General features: G+C 40.2%; 1 long non-coding RNA gene across 1 annotated transcript; it reads left to right on the forward strand.

Moving 5' to 3' along the window:
* The first annotated feature begins 6,648 nt into the window (after positions 1 to 6,648).
* Positions 6,649 to 7,862, forward strand: LOC138363800 (uncharacterized). The gene is made up of 3 exons (XR_011228126.1): positions 6,649 to 7,058; positions 7,280 to 7,406; positions 7,784 to 7,862. It is a non-coding gene; the product is annotated as an uncharacterized lncRNA (long non-coding RNA).
* Positions 7,863 to 25,273: the final 17,411 nt, after the last annotated feature.

Below are 25,273 nucleotides of genomic sequence, written 5' to 3' on the forward strand. Positions count from 1 at the left end.
TTATAACGAAGACCTTTTAAGGGTCTGAGCAGGTGGTGGAGCGGGTTAAGGCGTACCTGTTATGCCAGTTGCTGGAAGGCTTCTGTGCTGGCGAGGGTTCGAGTCTCCTGGTGGGAAAGTGTTCTAAAGTTGTATATATATATATATATATATATATATATATATATATATATATATATATATATATATATATATATATATATATATATATATATATATATATATATATATTATATATACCAGTCTCCGTGGTGTAGTGGCAAGACACTCGCCAGGCGTTGCGCGAGCGCTATGTCATCGGTTCGTATCCTGGCCAGGGAGGATTTACTGGGCGCAATTCCTTAACTGTAGCCTCTGTTTAAGTCAACAGTAAAATGTGTACTTGGATGAAAAAACGATTCTTCGCGGCAGGGGATCGTATTCCAGGGACCTGCCCGAAACGCTACGTGTACTAGTGGCTGTACAAGAATGTAACAACTCTTGTATATATCTAAAAAAAAAAATATCTCGTATATTTAATGAAATAATAAACTGAAAATTCTTAGAATGGTTGAAAAATGCCAAAATATCGCCTAAATCGTTGATATTTAGTTTAAATCATATGAAGGAAAAGATGATGATAAATGTCAAAATATTGCTAAATTCGATGATTTTTAGTTCAAAACAAAATGCAAGAAAACTTGCATAAAAATGCAATATTATGCCAAATTCTAAGATTTTTTAACCAAATCACATATTGTGTGAAAACGTGAGGTAGTATCGAAGTAAATTCGAATATTTTTACTTAAATTCACACAATACGAAAAACGTAAAAAAAAGTCACTATATTACCAAATTCGACGATTTTTAGAGCAAATCATAAAGTGCGGTTTCGTATTATATAGATCATTATTAAGGCAAATGGAAATGTGATTTCCAATATAAATTATAAAAATCAATGTATTTTCATAAAATTAACTAAAATCATCGTTATTTCCGGTTTATCCTACCAAAAGTACGTGTACATGTAAAACCGCTCTAATCCGGCTGAAATTACTAACTATTTTCTTTATTATTTACTAGGTAATAATGGTTGATTGAACATAAAGTATTTAATGTGAATTTCCAAAGTAATTACGTGTTTGCATCATATGCATCGTATATATATTGAATTAATAACAATAAACTAGAAATATTTAAAATCTTTGAAAAACGGCAAAATATTACCTAAAGCATTAATATTTGCTTTAAATCACATAGGAAGAGGATGAAAACGTCTAAATGTTGCTAAATTCAATGATTTTTAGTTCAAAACAAAATGCAAGAAAACTTTGTTAAAACTGCAATATTTAGCGAAATTCTGAGATTTGTAAACCAAATCACATATCGTGTGAAAATTTGAGGTTGAAATTGAAATTGAAATAAGTTTATTGAGGTAAAATACACACAAAGGGATGAGGTAGCTCAAGCTATTCTCACCCCATTCAGTACATCGTGTTAATACATACATAGACACACATCACAAAAAATAAACATATTACCAATTATTCTGAGAGATAAACATATACATTTCCTATTTACACAAGTAGTATGGTATCAGACGTACACATAAATACTTTCATGACCTAGGTATACTGTATACACAATTTGCAAGAGACATGCAGATAATTCAACAAAAAATTACAGTCTTGGTGCAAAATTCTTATATCTCTCAAGAATATCATCAACGTTGTGACACATCCAGGCTATTTGTTCAGGAACAGTCCTTATCTCAGTGTTTCTATATACATTAATCAACGGACAATCAAGAACATAATGGGCAAGGGTGTGAGACCTTAACATACCACATAGTTTACACTTCGTGTCATTATCATGAACACTTATCCCATATTCCCAGTAATATTTGTACCCAAGCCTGAGCCGCATGTACACAGAGTCACTTCAAGCATTTCTCCTTTTACCATAAGGGAAATGGGTGTTTTGACTCACATACATGTAGTGTTGCATGGTTAGACTTCTCTCATACATTATACTTCTCCTCTCCACTTCTGCCTGTGCCTGAATATTTCTGATTTTGCTTATTTGTCTCATTGTGAATTCACATTCAATGTCAACTTGTGGTTTTGATGTGGCACGTTTGGCCAAGTCATCCGCCACCTCGTTGAGCACTATTCCAATATGAGATGGAATCCACATGAATTTCACACTATGACCTTTCAGCTGTATCTCAGTTATTCTTTTCTTACAATCCTCAACTATGGACATGAAGACTGGGTTTCGACTGTTTAAGGAATCAAGTTCTCCTCGGCTATCGACAAATACAAAAACATTTTTGTCGTCATGACGTACTTCCTCCAAACACGCCAGAATGGCCTGTAGTTCAGCTTGTGTGGATGATATATAATTACTAAGTCGGAGTTCAATTATCCTGTCCATAGTCCCAAACTCAGTATATTCCCTTATTAGGACACCACACACTGTCCTGCCATCCTCCGCCACCGACCCGTCACAATATACATGTAAACTGTTGCCTCTTGGTAACCGAGATATCATGCTTCCATACAAACACCGTAATTATCCCGGTTAATGATGAATCTTTTTCACCTTGAGGGGTACAATTTCGACGTCTATTTTCTGTACTTTCCAGGGAGCAGACCTATTACACTGTTGAGAGGGTTTACAGCAGTCAAGTACATCGTATTCCCTGAGGTCATGAGCTAATCCACTCGTGTAGCGTGTCTCCCTCAGTTTCCTGGAAGTGTGTACGTCACTCAGGCAGGTCTGAACGCCCTGAAACAGCTTATTCCCTCCTTTTCTCCGCATGAAATGAATAGATACTCTAGTGTTAATGTCACGGACTCTATCATACACACTCTGTAAATTTAATTCCATTCTCATTATTTCAATCATTGCATTTCTTTGACATCCAAGAATAATCCTCATAGCCTCGTTCTGTATCAGCTCTATTTTTTTAATTCTGCCTTGGCCTGAGTAAGACAAAACGGGTGCTGCATAGTCTATCAGGGACCGAACAGTGCTTATATATAACATCCGCAAGATAGGTACCCCAACACCTTTACCAGAAAAAGCCAGCGCTTTTAGAGGATGCAGATGGGCTTTACATAAGGTGCTGATGTGATTGATTTCAGCATTTTTACTCTCACATGTGTATCCAACATACATGCCCAGATACTTGTACTTCTGAACACGGCTCAGTTCCACACCATTTAGAGTAAGTGTTATATTTCTTCGTTTCCTATACTCATATTTGGTTTTGTCTGCATTTATAACTAAGCCTAACTTGTGACAGGTTGTACCAAGTATGTTAAGAGCAGTTTGAATTTTGTTCCCAGAGTGCCTTGTATAAGAATGTCATCAGCATATATGATCGTCGTGACCCCTGGAGGATACATCTCTGATGCTAATCTGTTCATTAATACAGGTGGGAATAAGGTGGGACTTAAAACTTCCCCTTGGGGGGTACCTAACTGAAACATCCGTTCCTCAGACATGTATCCCTGGTAATTCACATGACCTTTACTGCCTTGTAGATAATCCCTTATCCAATGTAGCAATTTCCCTGTTATTCCCAGATTGGCTAATTCGTATAAGATTACTTCCCCATTAGCTTTATCAAATGCTCCTTGCAGATCAACAAAAACTCTATAATTGTCATCCACATTAGACAAACACTTTAAGAGGCAACCCGCAGTACTTTTGCCTTTGATAAAACCAAAGAGATTACTGGACATGTTATCACCTACAAGGTAGAGTAGCCTATTTAACAAAATCCTTTCCATCATTTTACAAAAGCAGGATGTTAAAGAGACAGGCCTGTAGCCTCCGTTTGACTTAGGGATAGGATTGATGACAGCCTCCTTCCATTTTCTTGGTAACTTTTCCTCTCTATAACTCATGTTAAACAAATCAAGTAAGGGACTAGGTTTCATACCGGCTAAATAATTAAGAATGTCATACGTTACTCCATCTTTCCCCGGAGCAGTAGAGCTGCCACTTTTTAAAGCATCCAGTAGCTCATCGTGAGTTTTCTCAGTGCATGTTACAGATCTTGTATTTAAAGCACATAAAGTTACTCCATTTCTAATATTTTCCCGTGACTCAATGGTGACTCTCGTGTCTTCAGGTAAGGACTCCATACCAGCAGCACTAGCCCATTTATCTACTAACTCATTAGCAACCTTCCCTGGATCTAAGTGAGCAATGAATTTGGTCTTACAACCCCTGATTTTATTTACTGCTCTCCATATGTCTTTAAGGTTCTTAGTATTACCAATGGACTGAGCAAAGTCTTGCCAGTATCTGTCCCGCGCCTCCTTCCTCACCTGACTGCATTCCCTAGCCACTTCCAACATTGTATTTTACTCTTCATCCCTCATTCCATTTTTTAACCATTCTTTATGTGCACTCCTTAGCATTCTCTCCCACCCCTTAACTTGCTGATCATTGGAATATTTAAATTTCTTAGGTCCACGTGTCTTGCTACCCCTGCCCCCGTTATTTTCCCTCTGTACTAATTTCTCTATGTCCTCGTAAAAACTATCAATGCAGAGCGGCGTGTATTGTTGATACCAATCTCCCATATTTTGAATAAAATAATTTTTCATATCTTTATTAATATTTAGCCTTTTCCTTTGAAAGTGGACTTCTTTTTTCCCCAGTGGTAATTCAACGTTCAAGGCAAAGTGGTCACTAAATAGTTCCCGAACACCCCGAGCTTCCCCCATAATCCCCTGAGAGTTTAAAATGCAGGCATAGTCAAGCCGGCCTCCCCTGATGTGAGTTGGTTCATTTTTTCCCAAGAGACAGGTATCTGGATGATCTTGTAGAAACTGTTACCACTATTATATTGCGGGTTGGGTGTTGTCGTCGTGGTGTTGAACCTTCTTTACAGACAACCCAATCCACAACTCGGTAGAGTGCTTATACTTCACCGGGAGATCACCCCTGGGCGCTTCTGGCTCTTGGAGAGGGGCTCAACGTCACGTGTTCAGGGGATGAGGCTCCAATACTTAGCCTCGTTTTCACGAGCACACACCCACTCGACCCGCTGTGACTCCCCACTCTCTCCTTATGTGATATGATCTCCTCAATCCCCTTTGACTTATTAGTTTTCCGTCCTACCCTGTCCACAGCAGTGGTTCTTCGTTCTTTCTTTCTCTCTCTCTCTCTCCTTTTTTACTACTTCCTGGGAAGCCTCACTAGGACAAGGGCAAATACCAGCAAATTTGAATGCATTTACTGGACCAAGCACATACACAATACATACACACATATAATAATAATAATAATAATGAATCCTACACTCTATACTATCTCGGTCAGGTTGAACTCCAACACCATCAGAACTCTATCTTCTGCTTATCAAGTGGTATCCTATCTCCTGATTCACCACCTAATACTACCAATCTCCTCAAGTAGGTCAAGTCTTATAATACAATGTTGCACTATTAGCAAGAGAATATATATCTATAAACATGTACAAGGAAAATCAACGTATGACTGTAATAACATATATATCAGTATAAATGTTCCTTGATACACAACAATGATCACCCTATCAGTCCTAGAACACATATGTATGTCTCTGTAGGTAATCCAGCCTACGACTGTAACTCTATACTTCAGTATAAACACTCCTCGGCACAAAAATGGCAAACAATCACTCACCTTTCGCTGCGTCTTGCACGCTAATGACAACCAAACACTCTACCAACTCCCTACAAGTAATCAACCAGAACTTCCCTTCCACATCTGGAAGCTCACTACCCTGATCTCTTCAGGTTCTTCCGGGTTTATCTACCAGGATCCTCTGCAGCACTTCTTGGCTGCTACACCATGAAGTCTTCCTTGAGCAACTACGGTGCTTCACCACTTCTGCTAGGGTCCTCCACAGCTCTCCTGGCTGCTACACCATGAAGTTTCCTCGAACAGAACTGGAGTTTCGCCACTGGTATTACAGAAGCACGTGACACGTCTCTTCACTGCTTCTCCTCACAGCTCGAGGCCCTACTCTTCCACTACCTTGGAGGCTCATCAACTACTCCCTCTGTGCTGGCTTCGAAGTTCTCAGCAACTTCTTCCCCAAAGACAAACCTGCAACCCATTGACATGCCAATAAAAAATGTTCCCTTATAAACACATAGACGAAATAATCCACACAATATGTTTGCATCCAACATCTATCTGCTCTCTATATACTGTGAGAGTAGACTCCACCTTTTGGACTGGTCCATGCTCCGCCTTGCCCGGCGGGCGACTCCTCAACTCTGGGAGGGTCCTCCGCCGCCAGTCAGTTGGCTTCAGGGGGGTTATCAAACGCAAAAATTCGGAAAAAATCTAATCTTTTTGAAAAATTTATAAAAATACTACAACGTTCTGGCAACACTTTGGCGCAAACCCGATAATGTTATGATATAAATTAAAGTATTTATGGTACATTTCCATGCGTAATTGTGCAGAATCTGGTGCCCCGCGGCTGTGGCGCGCCAAGAGTATTGCGTCGTACGTTCTAAACGTCAAGTTTTTCGTAATAACGTCGTAAATATCGATGTATGCATAAGGAGTAAATATACACTCATTAGCAACCTTCTCACCCCTTGTTGTGCTATAGGGATTTCCCAGCCCCCAGTCACCTCGTGTGTATGATAGAGTGCGGACTGTTCTGACGCACGCTCCATTATCGTTCCTGGAATAGCGCATTGTTCCGTCTACTGCACAAACTCTTATAAAGAGATAGTGCCAGAAGATAAGAGCAGCAAATCTGGCACTCGGTCGCCGTCTTTATCAGTAAAAGAAAGCCGCTTTAGCACGAAGAGTAATATCCAGTGAGAGATGGTGGTGCACCACACCTCCTCAACCTTCCTCACACACCACCTCAACCTTCCTCAGACACTTTCCTCAACCCTCCTAGACCCTCCTCACACACCTTCCTAGACCTCCCTCCCTCCAACAAGCCGAGACAGGCTCCTGAGGAAGGTGATCCAGCAATCATGCAGGTGCCTACTAGTGCCCAATGCAGTGCCACCTTGAGGACCCACAATTCGGACCAATGTCAATAGGTTAGTATGTTTTAGTGTTATAATTTGATAATTGGTAATAACTGTAATATGTATGTGCAGGATATATATATATATATATATATATATATATATATATATATATATATATATATATATATATATATATATATATATATATATATATATATATATATATATATATATAATTTTTTTTTTTTTTTTTACAATTTTTTTCAATTTTTTTTTTCATTTGTTATCAGGGGATGTGCATGGAACTTGCACACCTTGCTCAATGGATGCCTATCTGCAAGGGTGCCAATTATGAACGAAATAGGTCGATGTCAAACTCGGCTACAGGTGGCCGAACTTTGATCTTATTTTACTCAGGTAAGTAATTTACAACTTCAAGGTGTTTCTCACCTTTCATTTATTAGTCAATTTACATGCAAATTTCACCTTATATGTAGAGTTTGTGCTTCTACAAACCTGTCGAGACATTTTAGTCCAAAGTCCATTTGTTGATTTTATAAAAATTTATAAACATCATATATTGCATATTTTTGAAAGGGTAACTTTGAATAATTATATTATTGCACTAAACACTTTTTGGCTAAAACCCCAATTGCAAATCCTTTATTACATGCTAATGTGATATCTGAGTGTTATAGAAATGATTTTAGTTGACACATGTGTTCCCTAAAAAATTTTGAAAATGTTGAAAATTCGTTGCATAATTATGTATTTTTTTCTCCTTTTCTGTTTAGGGTGTGATGCTGAACCTTGAACCAGTTGCAGCCCTTTCTATATCCATTTCATAAATAAATTCATAAACAAATTGAACAACCTTTACTTTACCCGTAATAAATCCCCTTCAGGCAGTCGACGGGAGAGGACGTGCTGCTCGTCCCTCCAGCTGTCTCTCTCATCTCCGTCCTCATATTTAGGCTTCCTGCCTTACCAAAACATGTCTAGCTTATCAATAAAAATTCGCTACTGTCACTGGGCACACGACCAAAACAAGTAATCACTATAAACTGGCTTAAAATCGTGCTTACCACAGATTGTCTAGTCGAGGGCGCTATCCCTCTGACGGCGTCTGATCAGGGCGCTCCCACAGTCCACGAAAACGTCTCTGGGCGGCTACAATGTTGCAGGCCATGTGCTGTGATGATGGTTTCAATGTTGCAGGCCATGTGTAGTGATGATGGTTACAGTGTTGAAGGCCAAGTGTAGTGACGATGGTTACAATGTTGCAGGCTATGTGTAGTGACGATGGTTACAATGTTGCAGGCGATGTGTAGTGTCAATGGTTTCAATGTTGCAGGCCATGTGTAGTGATGATGGTTACAGTGTTGAAGGCCAAGTGTAGTGACGATGGTTACAATGTTGCAGGATATGTGTAGTGACGATGGTTACAATGTTGCAGGCCATGTGAAATGACGATGGTTACAATGTTGCAGACCATGTGTAGTGACAATGGTTTCAATGTTGCAGGCCATGTGTAGTGACGATGCTTACAGTGTTGAAGGCCATTTGTAGTGACAATGGCTACAATGTTGCAGACCATGTGTAGTGACGATGGTTACAATGTTGCAGACCATGTGTAGTGACGATGGTTACAATGTTCCAGGCCATGTGTAGTGACGATGGTTACAATGTTGCAGGTCATGTGTAGTGACGATGGTTACAATGTTCCAGGCCATGTGTCTTTTTTTTTTGCATGGATATTCCTGCACCGGGCCCTAAGCCTCTTGCTGGCCCATTAAATGTTGATTGTTTCTGTTTTACTTGGGCGGAGTAGAAGTATTTATGACTCGTATGGTCGCTTCAGTAAGATTTTGTCCCATGTGTTTAACAACTTCTTCTGCTCTGTTGAATCTAAGTTGAAATCTTAATGGGTTTGTAACTCTGCACTGTGTTAGATAATGTTCCAGTGGCCTGTTGGGCATTTCTCCACAGTACTGACATTTCCTCTCATTTCCGAAACCTGTAAGCCTATTTCCCATGCACATGGGTATCCAAGCCAAATGCGATGTAAGTGTACTTCTGTTGTTCTACTGCTCCCTTTCATCAAACTAAGTGGTTCGTAGTTAGTTTAATTCTTGTACCAACCCGCAGACCCTGATGTTGCAACTGCTGTGTTATGGTCACTAGTAGTAGTTTTAGAGCCAGATAGTGCCACTTATCAGACAATGGAATCAGAGGCGGGGGTGACAGTGCCACCTCTCAGACAAGGGAATCAGAGGTGGGGAGTCAGATAGAACCACCCATATTAGGTCATCAGAGGTGGGTGTGGCAGCCACCAAAACAGTGTAAATAGGTATCCTTTATGTTATGACCATGTTCTTTATACAGCAAAATTATGGTGATATGTATATGAATGTATACTAATACTCAGGGGGGTGCCAGTTGCAACCACCTCCAGCAAAAAGTGGTTCAGTAGGGCGTCTCTATGGATGGGAGTTAAAAACAGGTTTGCACAGTAGGGCGGTTCCCCCTACCCCATCCATCACCTGACAGGCTTGACTGTGCCATAAGAGTGGCCCACACCACTTTCCCAAATGGCCTTAAAGGTGCTTATACTCAAATACTATATATATATATATATATATATATATATATATATATATATATATATATATATAGGGGGGGGATATATATATATATATATATATATATATATAGGGGGGGGATATATATATATATATATATATATATATATATATATATATATATATATATATATATATATATATATATATATATATATATATATATATATATATATAGGGGGGGATATATATATATATATATATATATATATATATATATATATATATATATATATATATATATATATATATATATATATATATATATAGGGGGGGGAGGCTCTTCCTCCCCCCCCCCCTCCCCCAACCCCTGGGTTGAAGATGATGACTCATCATCTGGTGTGTGTATGGAGTAGGACGTTTCTTCCAGAGGTAGGGGACTACTGACGTCATGACCTTCACTCTCAGCGGTGGGGCGTCGTTCTTCCTCGCCTTGGGGTCCATTGACGTCATCACTTTCACACTCGGAGTCCATCCCTCGAGGAGAAGTGTTGGGAAGGGTCTCCACCCGCCAAACACACACCGAAACTACGACGTTGGTACAACGTTCGAACAAGTTTTAACACCTCCTAACCAGTTATGACAACCAATATAGCAAGTTGTAACAACGTTCTAATACGTCATAAACACGTTAAGCTAAGATGTAACAACTTTATTACAAGTTGTAACAAGCGGAAAATAGAGACAGTTTCGGTTTGTGTTTCCAGGGCAACGGTATGTCTGGGTATCCATAGGCTAAAATGTTGTATTTATTTAGGTAAAAGCGCTTATCATCAAATGCACTTAAACCTCTCTTAGTGTGGAAAGTTGTAACCATCTGCCCTACATTCCTAATTTGAGAATATTGAAAAGTATTCATTACTCCATTACTGTGTAGGGTTTCTTTAAAATGTCTATGTGTTATAGATTTTTAACCGCAGGGGGGATACACTTGGCGGTAATGGAATTGGAATTGTCGTGCAATAAATGACTATACATTTTAGGTTTTAGTGCAACCACCTCAGGGATGTGGTAGTCTGAAACCTCTGACTTTAAAAGTCCTGAAATACTCTTTTTAGAAGAGCCATACAAGGGGTGAGTTTCAGGGAAATTACTGGTATCCATCCATGACTTAAGGGGCTCTTTCCCCATTTCCTCGAAGACGTCATTTGTTATTAAACTAAAAATGAAGCTGTCAGCATCACTCTATACGAGTTGTACTCTATCTGTATAGTGCTTCTTAAGTACCATGTACCAAAAATAGTACAAACTGTATTTTGCCAGCTCAAGAATCTGGAAGCCAATGTAATTAAGATGAGTAATTTTAATGAATGGTCTGGAACTGACGGACAATAATTTATTGTCACCTAAATGTACCATTCGTTTAAAGCGAGGATTCTTCACCTTCCGTAAAAAGACTTTGGCAGAAGTCACTAGTTTGGTGTCAATGGCATAATGGGCTGGGTTCAGTAGTGTTTTACCAAAAACACTATTTGTTAAAAGTTTGAAAAAGGTTTTCCTTTCCTGGCTAGTGGAGGCATTTTTATTGTTAACGTTGGTGTTAACAAATTCTGCCATAAAATCTGACTGGTGGAACTCATAAATGCTGTGTACAGTCTCTACTTCAAGACCTATCTCAATAAATAGCTGTAAAAGGTGTAAAGATATTAAATAAAATGTTTTTTTGGGAGGTGATCACCAACCAGTTTAATATTTTTTTTAGGGAGATTTGTAATGTTATTTGTTTCCAGAAGTCCACTACTAAATGGTGAGATATCCACCATACTTATTTCCTTATGGTCCAAACATAGGGGGTAGATCATCTGTTAGTCTAGCTATTTCAGGTCTTATGTGTTTGGTGTCAATTAAGAGCCAGCACCCCTTGTTAGATGAGAAAGGTTGTTCTTTCATCATCTTCCCTTCGCTAATGAAAGAGTTCATCTCATCAGACGATAGTCTTCTTAGTCCCCCATAGGACAATTTCTTAGTCATACAACTCTCATAAAGGGAGTTGAACTCTAAATAAAGTAAGAATAACGATCTATCCTACTGAGGGTTAAAAGATGGGTTGACATAGCGGTTGTTAGCGCTGACGTAACTCCTAACTGCAGTTGTAAAACCCCCTCGTATGTTTTGTGACAAGAGATTGTGTAACGTGTCATCTGCACTTAACTCCAACGATATTTTGCTGTTTTTCAAGAAGCAGTCATAGCAGTAACCCGGAAGGCTACAATAATGGGTCAATTCTAATGAATAGATATAATTTAGAATTACCCTGTGGTGGGTAAAAATGCCAGCCAGTAAACCGACGTCACACTTTAAATAAACAAGGAGATAGTCCTTTAATGTCCTACATGCTGTTGCCTCCCATATTAATTTAGAATGTCTACATTGCTTTGAAGTGATGCCTGGTTTGTTTAGGGAGCTGTAAAACATTTCAATAAGAGGAAGTGTTTCAACATTAAAGCAGCTGATTTTTGCGACATATTCATAAGGGAAAAACTGTTTACCCTCCAAGAGGGTAAACAATGATAATGATCTAGATAACACGAAACCTCGCTCTATGATTTGAAGAAAAATCCTCGAATTTTTACTGAGACTTTTTTAACGTTTTCATGTTGTGTGATTATAGGTAAAAAAAATCGAATTTACTAATATTTCAATACTTCTTGTTTTCTACCGATATGTGATTTGACCTACAAATCTCAGAATTTCGCATTATACAGCATTTTTATGCAAGCTTTCTTGCATTGTGTTTAGAACTAAAAGTAAGTAAGTAATTGCCAAAGAAAGCACCAAGCTGGGAAGGCTATGTAGCAGTGAGTCCCCAGGACTATTTTCGACTGAAGAACTCACACCCCAGAAGTGACTCGAACCTATACTCCCAGGAGCAACGCAACTGGTATCTACAGGACGCCTTAATCCGCTTGACCATCACGACTGGACATAAGGAAGTGATAGCCGAAGCTATTTGAACCACTTCCACGCCGGCACTTGGATAGTAATCTTGAGCATAGCATTTTATCAAATAACCTCATTCTTTGGGGCACACGTGAGGAACACAAATGCGAACAAATAGTTGGGTGGGTTATATGATAACACGTCTGGAGGATCTCCTTTCAGAAACTGAAGGCAGTGGATTTATATTATATAATGTTGATTTCCTCAAAATCTTTATCTGTAATGCAAGTGTACGAAATGTTTTGGGAGATTATGTCCCTTATTCCCCCTTTTTAAGGAGGCGGCATGAGGTCTTCAACCCAAACCCATCCGGTAACATTAAAACGTGCATTATTCAATGTATTGCTGCTTTTCTGGCATCACAACAAGGGTGGAAATGGAGACGTATAGGAAGATTTGTAGAGTCTCACACTAGGGTTAGGAAAATGGTCAAATACAGTCATTTATCCTCCCCCTTCTCATTCGAGGATATCACTAAATTAGAGAATAGGAACAGGCTCTCCATATTTTTGTATTCAATACACAAACATACAGACGGAGCCTATCACATCTCACTTTGCCGACGTTGCAGCAGACAGTACTCGGTCATAGTACCATTATTGCTGTTGGGGGAGTCTCATGTGGCACTCATCAAAGAGTTTGATAAGTTCCTACGGAACTTTAACTTTACTCGCAGCCACAGACGAAAGACTGTCTTCTGTAGAAACTGTCTTTCAGAATGTCATAATTCTAGTGAACTGGCAAATCATACATCTTCCTGTGACATCACTCAGAAAATGATTTACCCTCAAGAGGGGGACACCCTTCATTTTAAAAATACGGGGAAAGGTTAACCCCCCATCCCAAGTAGCATATTTTGATTTTGAGTGCTACTTAAGCACTGAGGATTGTCTAGGTTCTGTTACAGCTATAAATAGACCTATAGCATACAGCTATATAATTGTTAATAGGGGACCATTCTGTCATTGATAAATTTACTTATTTTTTGGGGGGGACAATGTCACACATTTCATGGAGCGAGTTGCCACCAAATGGAAAATTATCAGATCCACCCTCCCCCATTATGAAATAGAAATGTCTCTTGAGAATATGGTTCATTTTAAGAGACAGACACGGTCAGTTTTGTGAGAGCGTATTTACTCCCTCCAATTTCAAGGTTCAACATAATGATCACCTTAGGGAAAAGCTCAATTATATTGGAGCTTTATGTAATTACTGCAACCACCGCCACAGGGATGCTCTAGAGAGTTTAGTCCTAATTGCTCATACTATGTCTTATGACATGGGCTTTATTTTGAGGGAGTTTGGTATGGGTTCAAATATTAAGAGCAATATATTGATGTGACGATACTCAAAATTCCTTAAGGTAGAAATAGGGAAGCTTAAATTTCTCGATTCACTGGCTTTTATTACAGGCAGTCTTTTGTCCATAGCAAAGACCCACATTGATTCGGACAGCCCCTTAACATTCACTCGCTCAATGATAGAAGGTTTACCCAAAGAGAGTCACCACCTGCTCTTGGAGGGTAAACAGTTTTTCCCTTATGAATATGTCACAAAAATCAGCTGCTTTAATGTTGAAACACTTCCTTTTATTGAAATGTTTTACAGCTCCCTAAACAAACCAGGCATCACTTCAAAGCAATATAGACATTCTAAATTAGTATGGGAGGCAACAGCATGTAGGACATTAAAGGACTATCTCCTTGTTTATTTAAAGTGTGACGTCGGTTTACAGGCTGACATTTTTACCCACCACAGGGTAATTCTAAATTATATCTATTCATTAGAATTTACCCATTATTGTAGCCTTCCGGGTTACTCCTATGACTGCTTCTTGAAAAACAGCAAAATGTCGTTGGAGTTAAGTGCAGATGACACGTTACACAATCTCTTGTCAAAAAACATACGAGGGGGTTTTACAACTGCAGTTAGGAGTTACGTCAGCGCTAACAACCGCTATGTCAACCCATCTTTTAACCCTCTGTAGGATAGATCGTCATTCTTACTTTATTTAGAGTTCAACTCCCTTTATGGGAGTTGTATGACTAAGAAATTGTCCTATGGCGGACTAAAAAGACTATCGTCTGATGAGATGAACTCTTTCATTAGTGAAGGGAAGATGATGAAAGAACAACCTTTCTCATCTAACAAAGGGTACTGGCTCTTAATTGACACCAAACACATAAGACCTGAAATAGCTAGACTAACAGATGATCTACCCCCTATGTTTACACCATAAGAAAATAAGTATGGTGGATATCTCACCATTTAGTAGTGGACTTCTGGAAACAAATAACATTACAAATCTCCCTAAAAAAAATATTAAACTGGTTGGTGATCACCTCCCAAAAAAACATTATTTAATATATCTACACCTTTTACAGCTATTTATTGAGATAGGTCTTGAAGTAGAGACTGTACACAGCATTTATGAGTTCCACCAGTCAGATTTATGGCAGAATTTGTTAACACCAACGTTAACAATAAAAATGCCTCCACTAGCCAGGAAAAGAAAACCCTCTTCACACTTTTAACAAATAGTGTTTTTGGTAAAACACTACTGAACCCAGCCCGTTATGGCGTTGACACCTAACTAGTGACTTCTGCCAAGGTCTTTTTACGGGAGGTGAAGAATCCTCGCTTTAAACGAATGGTACATTTAGGTGACAATAAATAATTGTCCGTCAGTTCCAGACCATTCATTAAAATTACTCATCTTAATTACATTGGCTTCCAGATTCTTGAGCTGGCAAAATACAGTTTGTACTATTTTTGGTACATGGTACTTAAGAAGCACTATACAGATAGAGTACAACTCGTATAGAGTGATGCTGACAGCTTCATTTTTAGTTTAATGACAAATGACGTCTTCGAGGAAATGGGGAAAGAGCCCCTTAAGTCATGGATGGATACCAGTAATTTCCCTGAAACTCACCCCTTGTATAGCTCTTCTAAAAAGAGTATTTCAGGACTTTTAAAGTCAGAGGTTTCAGACCACCACATCCCTGAGGTGGTTGCACTAAAACCTAAAATGGTATAGTTATTTATTGCACGACAATTCCAATTCCATTACCGGCAAGGGTATCCCCCCTGCTGTGCAAAAAATCTATAACACATAGACATTTTAAAGAAACCCTACACAGTAATGGAGTAGTGAATACTTTTCAATATTCTCAAATTAGGAATGTAGGAGGGCAGATGGTTACAACTTTCAACACTAAGAGAGGTTTAAGTGCATTTGATGATAAGCGCTTTTACCTAAATAAATACAACAGTTTAGCCTATGGATACCCAGACATACCGTTGGAGACCCTTCCCAACACTTCTCCTCGAGGAATGGACTCCGAGTGTGAAAGTGATGACGTCAATGGACCCCAAGGCGAGGAAGAACGACGCCCCACCGCTGAGAGTGAAGGTCATGACGAAAATGAGTTTTGGAGAACTCCTATTCCAATTAAGCCCTGATGCTAAGAAAATAGTTAGAGGGATAGAAGCCCTAAACCAGAAAATAATAAATACAGAATATGCGGTCATATTCAATGAAACATGTTTGAAAGAAAACCTGCTGCCAGTATACACCAATATATATATATATATATATATATATATATATATATATATATATATATATATATATATATATATATATATATATATATATATATATATATATATATATAGTACTTGAGCATAAGCACCTTTAAGGCCATTTGGGAAAGGGGTGTGGGCCTCTCTTATGACACAGTCAAGCCTGTCAGGTGATGGATGGGGTAGGGGGAACCGCGCTACTATGCAAACCTGTTTTTTACTCCCGTCCATAGAGACGCCCTACTGAACCACTTTTTACTGGAGGTGGTTGCAACTGGCACCCCCTGTGTATTATTATACATGTTTGACTATATTTATTCTATATTTGCCTCATTGAAGAACACAACCAAAAAGTGCCTAAATTCATCTTCATAGTTTCCTACATTGTGCTTTATTAAAAATTCTTTATTTGCCTCATTTTTATTTCTATATTTCCTATATTTGCCTTCCTATATTTGACTATATTTATTCTATATTTGCCTCATTAAAAAAGTGCCTAATTTCGTCTTCATAGTCTCCTACCTTGTGCTTTAAAATTGCACTGTATCTAGTGCTACCCAATCCCCCAATTTTTATGTAACTAATCCAAACAACTTTACCATTGCGATCATTGCTGTCTTCTTATATGTGCTATCAAAATGCCGTATTGTGCCTATAATTCTTTGTTACATTACAAATGAAGCTGACAATGCAATCAATCACAGCTACTGATGTGCTTTAATATACCTACTAATCTCTCTCATCTCATATTTTCTTGCAATGTACCTGTTAACATTTTATAAATTTTGCTAGAATTTGGGTGTGATGGTGTAGTGGGTTAAGGCGTACTAGTTATGGCAGGTACTGGAAGGTAGTTGTGCTTTCTGGGTTCGAGGCCCACTAGTGGGTGTTGTCCAAAGATATATATATATATATATATATATATATATATATATATATATATATATATATATATATATATATATATATATATATATATATATTCATGCCGTCCGTTTTCAGAAGAAAAACATTCGTAAGTACTTTCGTGAATCTGGCCCTTGGACAAAGACCAGTAAGGTTATGGAATGCTAACTTCTGGCCCCCAACTTCTAACAGACAGACAGACAGAAGGACAGCCAGGTCATTCTCTTCTTTTATTAGATCCGCCAAATAATTATCAAGTAATTATCAAAAGAAGGCACCAAATCGGGAAGGCTATGTAGCACCATCAAATGTGTGGGATAATCAGAGGGCGCTAAATATCACCAAGGATGTCAATACGAGAATAGAAATGCATAAGGCGAACGATATCAAAAGTAAAATAATTATCAAAAGAATGACTTAGCATGGATATAAGATCTGGCAGTTGGGATATAAGGTAGAAATGAAGGAACGGTTCCCAGACTCTTGAAGCACTAATGATCAAACTCCGATCTGAAAGAAGGTAAGGTAATTTATGAGGAGAAAACATTAAACTATTACAACTATATCGCACTTTGAAGGAATTCGAGGATAGTGATTTAGGATAAGATGGAAGGAAGGAATGGTGCCCAAACGCTTGGAAGGTCGGGGATGGAATGCCTCCAACCTGCAAGAAGCAAGGCCAGTCGCTCTAGCACCCAATGGATCTTCTTGAGATCTTGAGGTTATCTTGAGATGATTTCGAGGCTTTTTAGTGTCCCCGCGGCCCGGTCCTCGACCAGGCCTCCACCCCCAGGAAGCAGCCCGTGACAGCTGACTAACACCCAGGTACCTATTTTACTGCTAGGTAACAGGGGCATAGGGTGAAAGAAACTCTGCCCATTGTTTCTCGCCGGTGCCTGGGATCGAACCCAGGACCACAGGATCACAAGTCCAGCGTGCTGTCCGCTCGGCCGACCGACTCCTGATGGGTCAACAATTATCATAAGTAACTAGCAAGTTATCTTGGAACCGTCAGGATGATATGCATAGCCTCGTGGTGCAAAGTTTCACTAATATTAAAGTCTGAGACTTTCTAAACTGTTATCCATACTGGATAACAGGTTCTCCTCATGGTTTCCTTATGACGAAGGTAAAAAGCGGTTTTGGTAGTTAACTCCGTTGCCTATTTTGCACTTTCTTCATGGTATTTTAAATTCCAAATAATACCAAACACAGAATAAGAAATATGGGACAATCGCAATAAATGTATGAATTAGAAAAGCACGAACAGCAGTTTAAGAGCACTGGAGGGCCTCAGCTATCAACGGAGGCATATCCATGAGGAACTCTGCAAGGGAATTAATTTACGATTCGAGCACTACCGTCATTTACAAGGCAGAGTGGTGACTTGTAAGGTCATCAGGGTCCACAAGACAGATCTTCACCCATGATTTGTCCTGACCAGGGACGTTCTCAGTGTAACTGTATGACATATCCACCGGCTTAAGCATCACTAGTGGTTATCCATTATCCTGCTGAGATTCTTAACGTGAGGAATCACGTTTGATCCCGAGATGCGGAGACTTCGAGGATATACATTATTTTTTATATTGTGTGTCTTTCTCTGTTTTCTCTTTTTTATTTACATCTTCCCTTGTTTTCTCGTTTTAATTTGCGTTCAACGCATCTTCAACTTCACACTCTTATTAAAAAAAAAATTGTTTGCATTCCTTCTAAAAGTATGTGTTTCCCAAAGAACTTAAAAATGGTTGATCATATTGTGTTTCGTTCAAGTTTTATTCAGTCTGTTACTCATCAGTTTCATTATTTGACGTATCGCCTTCGACTGGTGAGTCTTCCTCATTTTCCTGCTCTGAATACTATGGAGAAATTACCAGCAACAACTTTTCGTGTACAATTGTTGCTGGTTCGCCAATAAGCAAAAATTCTTCTACATCATTCTGTGACAGTTTAATTTTATATAACGTTGTCCTCCCTTTGGCTAATTTAAAATTATATATATATTAAAACTATTTTTCTTGCCTTGAGGGCAAATCAAGGTAGACCGAATCTACGAAATAACATTTCTTTATGAGATTGGATGATGGAAATTTACGCAGATATCTAATGCACAAGAAATGTTTATTTTGTCCACCGAAACACAAACTTTTAATCATATTACATTTTTCGAGCGTTATCAGCAATTATTTAGGCTACAGACTGTGTTCTGGAAGCTCCACGTAAACAGACACACATATTCTGTTCGTTTTTCCTTCCATCTTCTTGAATAACTGAAATATTAAATAAAATATTGATCATCATTCCCAACATAAATATCATATTGTGATTGTTAATAAAGAGTAGAGTAGGAATATTGTGATAATAAAGAGTGGGTTAGGGTTAGTGGTGCTTACCTAATAGTGCTTATGTAATAGTGTGTACGGGGGGAGTGAGGTCTGGCTCTGTATACCCCGCCTACTTGCCTTCTTGTACCCATTACGAAATAATTTAACTATTCGGAATTTCAAATTCTTTTTTTTCGAATCTGGTCCTAATATTGTGGATGGAGGTAGGTGGCTTCCACTGTTTTTTTTCTGTACATTCCAGCTGTCGACCACGCGTGCAGGGTACAAAAATTTCCGTTTCGTGACCTCTAGTCTTGCTCTCTCTCTCTCAATTTAAAAAGCTGTCCTTGTCCACCTTGTGAATTCCTCTCACTATCTTTTAACTTGAGATCACATTTCCTCTTTGCTTTTGCTTTCGTCCTCTAGGGCTGTGAGATTTAGTTCCATTAGAATATTCTCACCCATTCAACCAAGCTCTATCATTTGATGCAAATCTCTATACTTTTCAGTTTTAGTTTATTTTTCAAAAAGTACGAATTCTATGCCGGTGCTGCATGATTCAGTACTAGAGGAAGTACATGGCGTTTCATGGGTGAGGGATTCCACATCTTCTCTACATACTATAAATACATGTTAAGGTAAAAACACAGAGGACAAATACATTAGCAAAATCCTGAAATAACAGTATAAGATTATGTTTAGCATCCTAATAAACATCATAAAAGTTGAAGTTCCTGACAGCTTACTTATGAACGACATCCAAAACTCTATCAAAATCAAACTGCGACTGTGTGAATATCAAAAATATATTTGATATTCACACAGTCGCGGCAGACTTCGAGAGATAGACTGACAACATGCCAATGCACTCTCCTCCGAGTCCTGCTTGTGAAATTCAATATTTATGAAGAAATGTAAAGTACCAGTTGCACGGGTGTCTGATGTAGTAGATGCGCAAGAAGAAAACACTGATGTAATAGGACTCACGGAAACAAAATTGTCAGGAGTCTTAACAGATGCTGTGTTTCCAAAGGACTACTATATAGGAAAGAAAGAGAGGGAAGGAAGTGGAGGTGGAGGAGTGGCCCTGCTGATAAGGAAGGACTGGAGTTTTGATGAGATGGAAATTCCGGGCTGTGACGGTTTCAGAGATTACATAACAAGAACAAAAACAAAGGGTGGACCTAAGATAATAGTGGCAGTCATTTACAACCCTCCCCTAAATGACAGAAGACCCAGACAGGAGTTTGATAGGAACAACATAGCAACCAATAATATAATAGAGAGACCAGCTTCAGTTGCCTGCAAGAATTACTCAAGACTCTTAATCACGGGCGATTTCAACCATGGAAAGATAGACTGGGAGAATGGGGACCCAGATGGTGGTGCAGATACATGGAGAGCTAAACTCTTGGAAGTGGCAACAAGGAACTTTCTGAGTCAGCAGGTCAGGGAATCCACAAGAGTGAGAAGTAATGATGAACCAGCTAGACTCGACTTGATATTCACCCTGAATGAGTCAGAAATAAGGGAAGTCAAAGTTGAAGCCCCCAAAGGAATGAGTGACCACAGTGTACTGTTATGATCTCAGCCTACAGGAAAAACGAGTCTCTCTCCTTGAGAGTTATTCATCAAGCCTGACCTGATTAGAAGGTCTAGCAAATATTGAGGTGATAACACAGATGTAAAACAGCTGGTTGGATATGATGAACAATTTAAAATTATGGGCAGTGAAGAAGAAAACGGATAAATGACTGCCTAGGAGATGTGGACATTTTGCTGGAGGCGTGAGACTCGCTTCTGGAGGGCTTTGACCTCACTTGAGGCCAGACATCGCAGGGGAAAAGCCGCGCTCCATTGAGCTCCCGTCAGAAGGGAACCCCTAGTGATATATCTCGAAGAGAAGAGAAGTGTGCAGACGTACCAGCTGTGGAATCGAGCTGGGAACGTTGAGGCTCAAGTCCTGGTCGACGAGGAGAGTATTAAACCGCCCAGAGACATTTTCGTGGGCTGTGGAAGCGCCCTGACCAAGCTCTGTCAGAGGGAGGAGCGCCCTCGACTAGACAATCTGTGGTAAGCACGATTTAAACCAGTTCATAGTGATTGCTTGTAGTCGGTCGTGTGCCCAGCGACACTAGCAATGTTTATTGATAAGTTAGACATGTTTTAATAAGGCAGAAGGCCTGAAATAAGAGAGTGGAGAGGGAGGAACACGGAGCGACATCCATCTCCTCTGAGCGCTGGCAGGCAACTGAGGGAGCCCAGCTCCTGACGGCGGAGGACCCTCCCAGTGTGACTCACACCCGCCAGGCGAGGTGTAGCATGGACCCGCCCAACGGGGGAGTCCACTCTCACTGTATGTAGAGGACAGATAGAGGTTTAAGGCAAACATATTGTGTGATTATTTTGGTTTATGTGTTAAAGGGGAAACATTTTTATTGGAGTGTCGATGGGTTGCAGGTTTGTCTTTGGGGAAGAAGTTGCTGGGAACTTCGAAGCCAGCACAGATGAAGTAGTTGATGAGACTCCAAGGTAGTGGAGGAGAGGACCTCGAGCTGTGAGGAGAAGCAGTGAAGAGGAGTGTCACGTGCTTCTGTAGAGGTGGTGAAGCACCATAGTTGCTCGGGGAAACTTCATGGTGTAGCAGCCAGGAGAGCTGTGGAGGACCCTAGCAGAAGGGTGAAGCACCGTAGTTGCTCAAGGAAACTTCACGGTAGCAGCCTAGAGGAGCTGCAGAGGATCCTGGTAGTTAAGCCCGGAAGAACCTGAAGAGATCAGGGTAGTGAACTTCCAGAGGTGGAAGGGAAGTTCTGGGGGATTACTTGTAGGGAGTTGATAGTGTTTGGTTGTCATTAGCGTGCAAGACGCAGTGAGAGGTGAGTGATTGTTTGCATTCTTATGTCAAGGAGTGTTTTATACTGAAGTTTAGAGTTACAGTCGTAGGCTGGATTACCTACAGATATATGTGTTCTAGGACTGATAGAGTGATCGATTGATCATTGTTGTGTATCAAGGAACATTTATAATGATATATGTTATTGCATTCACATGCTGATTTTCTTTGTACACATTTATAGATACATATATATATTCTCTTGCTGATGGTGCAACAGTGTATGTAGACTTGATCAACTTGAGGAGGTTGATAGTATCAGGTGGTGAACCAGGAGATAGGATACCACTTGATAAACTGATGATAGAGTTCTGATGGTGTTGGAGAGCAACCTGATTGTAATAGTATAGAGTATAGGATTCATAAATATTATATGTGTGTATGTATTGTGTCTGTGCTTTGTCCAATAAATGTATTGCCCTTGTCCTAGTGAGGCTTCCCATGAAATAGTACAGAAGGAGAGAGAGAGAGAAAGAGCCAAGAACCACTGCTGTGAACAGGGTAGAAGGTAATACTAATAAGTAAAAGGAGGATTGAGGAGATCATATCACCTAAGGAGAGAGTGTGGAGTCACAGCGGCTCGAGTGAGTGTGTGCACGTGACAACGAGGCTAAGTGTTGGAGCCGCATCCCCTAAACGTATGACGTTGAGCCCCTCTCCAAGAGCCAGAAGCGCCAAGGGTGATCTCCTAGAGAGGTATAAGAGGTACCTACCGAGTTGTGGGTTGGGTTGTCCGTAGAGAAGGATCAACGACGACAACACCACCAACACACAAGACTATAATAATTTGGGGGCCTGTGTCCGGGAGGGTGGACTGACACACCCACACCCTGTCCAAGAGTGGATTTGTACACCCTTGCTGAAATAAACTGTGTGACCACAGGTGTATATTTCTCTCTCTTGGGAAGACTCACAGGACAAGATGGATAAGGTGCAAGCATTTGTGGAGTCAGGCAAGCTTGAGGACTTGGAAGGTTGCACGAGGGATCAATTGAAACAAATAGCAGAAAAATGTGGCATTAGGTTGAAAGCATCTAAAGTAGCTGGGATGAAGGATGAGATCCTGAGGCAGTTAAGAACCAAAAATGAAGCGGCAGAACAAGGAGCCCAGAAAGGAGCTGAAAGTGGAAAGGAGGATGATAGGCAGGATGAAGTGAGATCCCAGGGATCAAGTAGGAGTAGCAAGAGTAGCCGCAGTAGCAGGAGTAGCCGAAATAGGAGCTTGGAGAGATTCCAGTTAGAGCTCCAGATGCAGCAACAACGAGAGGGCAAGGAGAGACAGTTCCAGCTGGAAAAGATTAAATTAGAACTCCAGATAAAAGAGAAAACCAGACTGGAAGTAGAAAAAGAGAAAAACAGGCTGGAAGTAGAGAAAGCAAGACTAGAGATGGAGAAAAAAAAAGAGAAAGCAAGACTAAAGGTCGAAAAAGAAAAAGCCCATGTCGAAAAAGAAAAAGAGAGAACAAAACAAATGCAGATAGAAGCGAATAAAACCTTGGCTGAGCAAAGGATTGAACATGGGTTGCCAGAGAGCACCACCCAGGTATCACACTCACCAGATGTTAGGGTTAGGGAGAAGGAGATTCCCTTGTTTGTTCCCGAAGGGGCAGAAAGCTTTTTCGAGCACTTTGAAAAAGTAGCCAGCATCAAGGAGTGGCCACAGGAGGAATGGGCCCAGCTGGTCCCATTCTGGCTTCCTCTGTTGACTTACTCTATTATTTATTTCTAGATTCCCATTCCCATATATCAATATAAATTCACAGGAGTGGCCACAGGAGGAATGGGACCAGCTGGTTCAGTTAAGACTGACCGGTGCAGCTAGGGAGGCGTACACCCAATTGTCACTGGAAGAGTGCCAGGATTATGCCACAGTAAAGAGCAGCATATTGCGCTCGTTTCAGTTAACCCCAGAAGCTTATAGGAAGCGCTTCAGAGAGATGATCAAAGTTGGAGCGTGTACGTTTACTGAGACAGCAAGAGATCTGGAAAGACGATTCCAGAAGTGGATTGAGGCTGCTGGAGTTGGATCTTACGCTGACCTGAAGCAACTGATGGTCATGGAGAAGTTCTTGGAGATGATGCATCCCGAAACGAAGTTCAAGATCCAAGAAGCAGGGATAAAGGAGGTGAAAGATGCCGCAGATAGGGCGGATATGATTACCGAAGCATATAAGAGCTTGAGGGAGAACAGAGTGAGTAGTGAGGTGAGGCGCAGCAATAACAGATCCAGTGGAGTCTGGGGAGGAAGAAATTATGAGAGACCCAGAGGAGTCTGGGGTGAGAAGAATTTTGATAAATGGGCAGATAAAAGTAAGTACCCTAAAACTCAGAAGAGTAGATCGTGCACTTCGTCTGAAAGTGAGGATGGAGGAGCTAAACGAGAAACTGATCGTTATCCAGGAAACCAAGAGTCCAGTAAAGCCCCACAGAGTGCAGGTAGTGTGCCTGGCCCTAGGAACTCTCACGCGAGTGGACAAAGTCAGAGCCACTCTGGTTCTTATAGGAGAGATTTTTCCCAGGTGAGGTGTTATAATTGTAACGGATTGGGTCACGTGATGCGAGACTGTCGGCAGGGCAAGAGAGTTGTGTCCCTAGCCATGTGTGACTCCCGAAGTAGATATAATAATGTGTTCCAAGACAAACCACAGAAGGTGAACTTAGTGAACGAGAGGTATAGGCCGTTCATGAGCAAAGGTTGGACCAGTATAGGAAGCCAACCTGAGGTAGAAGTTGGTATCTTGAGAGATACCGGAGCTAATCAGAGCTTGATTGCGAGAAGCCTGATTGGGAATGATCGACGATTAGCTGGCAGGAGTAAGATGAGGGTATATGGGTTATTGTCTGAGAGTGACATGCCCGTTTGTACTGTCCAGCTAAGGTCGGAATATGTGTCGGAAGAGGTGATGTTGGGAGTATGCCCCGACATACCTATTCCAGGAGTCGAAGTGATCCTGGGGAATGACTTGTGCGGGACAAAGGTGTTGCCAG

Source organism: Procambarus clarkii, chromosome 11 (genome assembly GCF_040958095.1).
Source record: "Procambarus clarkii isolate CNS0578487 chromosome 11, FALCON_Pclarkii_2.0, whole genome shotgun sequence".
Lineage (NCBI taxonomy): Eukaryota > Metazoa > Arthropoda > Malacostraca > Decapoda > Cambaridae > Procambarus > Procambarus clarkii.